The sequence below is a fragment of the Solea senegalensis genome, linkage group LG9, assembly GCF_019176455.1.
Source record: "Solea senegalensis isolate Sse05_10M linkage group LG9, IFAPA_SoseM_1, whole genome shotgun sequence".
In the NCBI taxonomy this organism is placed as follows: domain Eukaryota; kingdom Metazoa; phylum Chordata; class Actinopteri; order Pleuronectiformes; family Soleidae; genus Solea; species Solea senegalensis.
In genome coordinates, this window is record NC_058029.1 from 1,851,392 (window position 1) to 1,857,391 (window position 6,000).

Consider the following 6,000-nt stretch of genomic DNA (forward strand, 5'->3'; position numbering starts at 1 on the left):
AGAGCCCTCCAAGGCAAAGTGGTTGAAGAGAGCATCACATGCATGAAAGGATGAGAGGTACAAAGGACACAGGCGGTGTCCATGTTTTTGATGAGCAGCTTCCTGTTGTCTCTTCATCTTCAGAATAAAAGCAGAATCAGTCGTTCTTTGTGTGCAGAAACAAAGTCGGACGTAACATAAGAGCGTGCAGCCAAATCAGGGATTTAAACAAAAGATGAAGTCAAATCTGCTGAGCTGTACTTCAGGTTGTTTTGTACCAACATTATTATCCATGTTCTTGTTCACTTTTTCTTTTTATTCTCAGAGTTTTCTCATTCCAGAAGATGGCAGTCAAGCATCACCATGGACACAAGCTGCCATTAAACTCCGTAAGAAGAAGAAGAAGAACATTCAGTGTCCTTGATTGGAAACTTCTGCCAATTATCATCCTGCGTCATCAGTAATTCATCAACTTATTATGTGGAAATTAGGGGAGGGTACTTCATAATACGATACGATATGCAATACGTGGTCCGCGATATCAATAATATCACGATACAGCGATTCAGTCATAATCAATATATTGCAAGACAATCATATCACGATACGTCACGATATCTGTCTAACTGAAGACAAAGTTAACGTGAAGAACCTCCTCTTTTACGATGCGTTTGGCGCAGTACCACCAGGGGGCAGTGTAGTCATGTATATAAATTATTCAGAGATCTTTCCGAGGGAGTTTGAGATTTACTCACGATACTCAACGACAACAACAACGTGACCTATTTTTAGACGCTCCCTTTAGAACGTGTGTTGTTGTCAGGAAGTCTCGACTCAGTGCTGCCCTCTAGTGGGTATAATGCTTTAAAGACCCTTTTATGCTGCGTTTACTGACCCTTATCGCTTCTAATTTGCAAATAAACCTCAAGTATTTAAGTGAAAGTGAGAAAATGACTTCTTCTTCACATGCACCTATTCTGCGATACATGACAGGAGGGTAGTTCCTGTGTGGTTTCACGGCTAAACTGGGAAAGTAGGACACGTGTGGTGAACACACTTCTTGTTTTAAGTGTTTCTTTTTTCTTTTTTTTTCTTTTACCGTCTGAGGGAAAATCCCTGCACGCTCAACTGCTGACAAAGCAAAGGTGTTTCCAGTGTTTCCACAGCATCTTATAATCCGTCCTCACTATGAATAATCACATTTTTATGAATTGATGACTTAACTTAACTCTACATTAACTATGAATTGGTGTATCTTGATTGGGAAACAAGTGAAAATGCACTTTATGAACTTGACTCTTTGATTTATTTGACTATTTCAAATAAGCCTGAGGCTCAACAATGTCTACTTCAGCCTTTGCACTAATTATACTAACATCATTACAGTCGTATATTCATAGAGTCAGCATGTGCAACACTATTTTTTTTTTAGTTTTAAAACTGATCATAAACATTAAAGAGTTATTTGAAGCTTAATTACAGTACTAAGAAGTAAACTTTTATTCAATTTATTATTTTATTCAACTGCAGAACCTAAAAGTTTCCAGTTTGACGGTGAAGCTAATCAGGAAGTAAGATTATATTGATTAGCCACCGGGGGGCGTGAGAGAGGGAGAAAGAGAGAAGGAAAATGAGATTAATCTTATGACTTTGGTTTCTTTTCAAAAATGACCTGATTCACCATCGCAAACAAAGACCCAAAACAGGACTATTCGATTAAAAACTGCATTTAAAAGAGTGATAAATGAACTCGTAATATTATATACTGGTCATACCTGTCCTTTACAGACCTCAAAGTGCATGAAAAAGTGGACATTTACATTTAAAATACATGTGTTTGTCATAAAAGGGCTTAAAATCCAAAAGGTGCACAATATTGGCGTTTGTTTCTCCTTGAAATAAGTTAACAAATATGTCGTATACCACCCACAAACATCTCAATGTGCCTTTAACAGACTACAAAAGAATTAAAACACTGAATCAGAATACTGTAGGAATCTTTGAGGGACAGTGAAAAGTCTTTCTCTAGTTATTTCAGACATGGTGATGGCTTTTCCCGTTTTAAAACGGATCATAAATATTGAATTCAACTAAAAAAGTAAACTTGTCTTCAACGTATTCTTTTATTCAACTCTCACAACCAACCTGCAGAACCTGAACATGAGGGAAAATAAAAGGTAACTACAGTATATAGTATGTCGTCCAAAATCAGTCAAAAATGTCATAGTATAGTATGTCGTCCAAAATCAGTGACCATAGGAACTTCAGTCCTTCACTTAACAACACGAGCTATATGTCCTTGTATGCCTTTTCACACCATTTGGAAGTCTTTCAATAATAGAACCCACGACTTCAGAAAGAACGTCAGACTGATGAACGTCTGTCCCATATTATGGGCAACATGGTTGGTGTAGTGGTTAGTGCTCTTGCCTTTGCAGCGAGAGGACCAGGGTTCAAGCCCCGCTTAGGACACAAATCTTTGTCCATGGAGTTTTCATGTTCTCCCCTGTGTGTGCGTGGCTTTTCTCCTGGTTCTCCTCCCGCAGTCCAAGAACATGCAATATGGGGATTAGGTTAATTGGTGACTCCAACTGACCTGATAATCAGGCAGAGGTCTGTGAAGTCATGGGTAATCTAAGGTGTGGTGTGAGAGTCAATGTGTTGAATGGTGGTATGTCTCTAAAACTCCATGGACAAAGATTTGTGTTACTGGTCCAGGTGTCCAGTAACTGCTGCTTAAAAATGATGAGCACATGAATTAGACTAATGTGTTCACATCAGTTTTACATTGATATCAAGTGAAAACTATGGACGAGTCAAAGTAGCAACATTCAATCAATAAATACACCATTAAATAATGACTCAAATGTGTCTCATTCAAATTGGAATTAGATACATAAATGTCTCATTATTGAATGTGACATTCATTCATTAAAATACCAAATTCATTTGACGTAAAAAACATATATAATTTCTTCACTATTTAATGAATTATTTCATGGTACTGTGTTGCAGTAAATCATGAAATAATTCATTAAATAGTATTTAAGTAATTCTATATGTTTTTTTTTGACATTAAATGAATTTGGCATTTGAATGAATGACACATTTAATAAGACGTGTATGTATTTAATTCCAATGTGAATGAATGCGAGACACATTTGAGTCATTATTTGATGGTGTATTTATTGATTGAATTTTGCCACTTTATCTCGTCCACAGTTTTCACCTGTTAACAATGTAAAAATGATGTGAACACATTAAACAGAGGCTCTGTTGACAAGTGCTGTTAACGTCCGTGTGAGGTGATGAAATCACAGGAGTGATGGTTTGGTCCATAAAATGTGCTAAAAATGTTGATGAGTGTTTTTTAAAGATGAAAATGATGATGTTGTCAAACGTTTTTGTCCACAAAGCAAAAATGATTGAGTCTGAATGATTTATTTGTTTTTATGTAGCAAAGAAACAGAAAATGTTGCCATTTAAGAAGCTGTAAAATCAGAAAGCTTGATTTAAATCTTTAAAAAACAATACGTTGTTATTTGTTTACACCTGACATGGAAATGTGTCGGGATGCACGATATTATCGTTATGGGCAGATATTGTTATGGGCAGATAAGTGCATCGCTTTCGCTTTCGGCAGACCTCGCACTAATGACTGCACTCTGATATATGGGCTTATTATTATTATTATTATAACAAAGAAATAATTAAAACTGAATATTTTTTGGTTTGTGTATGAAAGAAAGACATTTGAGAATCATAATTTCCAGGTTTGAGAAACACTGATCAACATTTTTCAAACATTTTCTGGCCCAAACAAATACTCGTTTAATGGAGAAAATCATAACATTAACATTTCCTGGATTATTTGTCTTTCTGTAACAATCGGAAAACAACATCATTTGTATGTGAAGAGAAATGAAATGAAAGGTGTGTGTGTTTACATGTGGAGCAGTGATGTCACATTAGCGTTAGCATTAGCAGGTGTAGTCTGAACACCTGTGATCGGATCCCTCAGGTCGGATGTTAACAGCAGGTGTGAACAGAGCGTCAACTGAACATCTAAGAAATGTGTGGATCATTTTTAAGCAGCAGTTACCACACACCTGTCCCCGCTGCTCCTCGGCCTCCTCCAGCTCCTCCTGGTCCTGGCTCCTGGGTCCTGGCTCCTGGTAATGATAATGACCTCATTCAACCACGCTTGAAAACATATGAATTGTGCCTTTAACTGCAGTTGTTTGCAGATGTTCAGTCAGAGGACATGATGACAAAAAGCAGTGTCCACTTTAAAGTGTTCAAATGAGATTACTGCAGTAAATGAGTGAAGAAATGTGAGGAAAATACATGTAAATGTAAATGTAATATAATGTCAACTATTATTATTATATATTGGTCCATATCAACATGGACACTTTTATTTTGAAATTCTACTAAACCACTGCTCCTCAACAGTTTTTTTTTATATACTTAACCTGCCCCCTACTGGCCAGACTAGATACTCATTCTTAACCGTTTTATTGGTATAGTGACATTTTTGACAGTTTATAATTGGATAGTTTACCAAATAATATACAGGGGTTTTTTTTACGACACCTTTTGACAGTACGAAGGCAGTTGTTGACATCATACTATATAATTATATATTTGACACTAAGTCAGTTTTTTGACAACAGATGCGTTGAAAACACACACGTTTGCTGCGGAGCAGTGACGTCACATTAGCAGCAGCTAACTTGCTACTGGCCAGACTAGATAGTCATTCTGAACAGTTTTAATGATCTATTGACATTTTTTGTTGAGGACATTGTCTGAGGTTTGGGACAGTTCTTTGAGGACACGTGGAGAATTTATATTTGAACGTTTCTGATGACATACTATATAAGGAAAGGGCATATTTGATCGTGTGTTTGCTGTGGAGCAGTGACGTCACGTTAGCATTAGCAGGTGTAATCTGAACACCTGTGGTCGGATGTGAACAGCAGGTGTGAACAGAGCGTCAACAGAGAATCTAAGAAATGTGTGGGTCATTTTTAAGCAACAGTTACCACGTTTGTTGCTGCTCCTCGACCTCCCGTTTCTCCGCCTTCCGACAAAGGAAATGGAACATTCCAAAACCCACCACCTGTAGGAAATGCTGCCATCTGCTGGACTGACACATACACACGCACACACACTGGGCTGCTCTCAGCTGTGTTTTCACTCCAAATAAAGTCTCAACTTAAATTCACTGCGTTTCGCTGCTCTCCATTAAAACAACCTGCTCCTCTTGGCTGAAATAAGCAGCTCGCGATCGCAGCTCAGGTCTACTCTTCATGTAACAACTGCGCCACCCTGTGGCTAAACATCAGCAGTGAAGTCATAACTTCACAAGTTCTCATTTTCAATGATTATTAACACTATTACTGTGATTTGAAGCCGTGTCTGTCTTGACTGTGCGTGATGGGGACCTCTGTTGGGGACTTTATAGATGCTCTTTATTTAGGCTGGCAATGTAATTCGGGTAAACGTTTTCCAAAATGTGCATTCACACACTCAGCTAAAATAATAATAATTATGTTATCACGTTCTCCCAAACCAACCAGCTGTTATAGTTTCACTTAACTAAAATAAATGTGAACCATACATGGATGTAGAAAGAGAACGGTAGCCTATAATAATGTATCATAATAAGTTTTTTATTATTATTATTTTTTTTTTACTTTACTATGCATGATATAAGTTAGCACGCTACTTTTATTTTGAGGTAGTTACATGCTACTTCCGCTTCCGGTCTGTCCGCCGTCATATTAATAAATGAGAAACATAAAACGAAAAAATAAATTTGCAAAAAAACAAATTTGGGCAGTTACTTGGTTTGGGGTTTTTCGTTTTTTGATGCTGACAACAATTTCCACCACGACACATCTCTTTGTGTTTGAGTTCAGTGCCACATACAGTACATTTAACAAATACATATTGTTACATGGACAGTGTGAGTGTACTGTAACTGAAAACAAAACCAGCAAAATAACGATCACA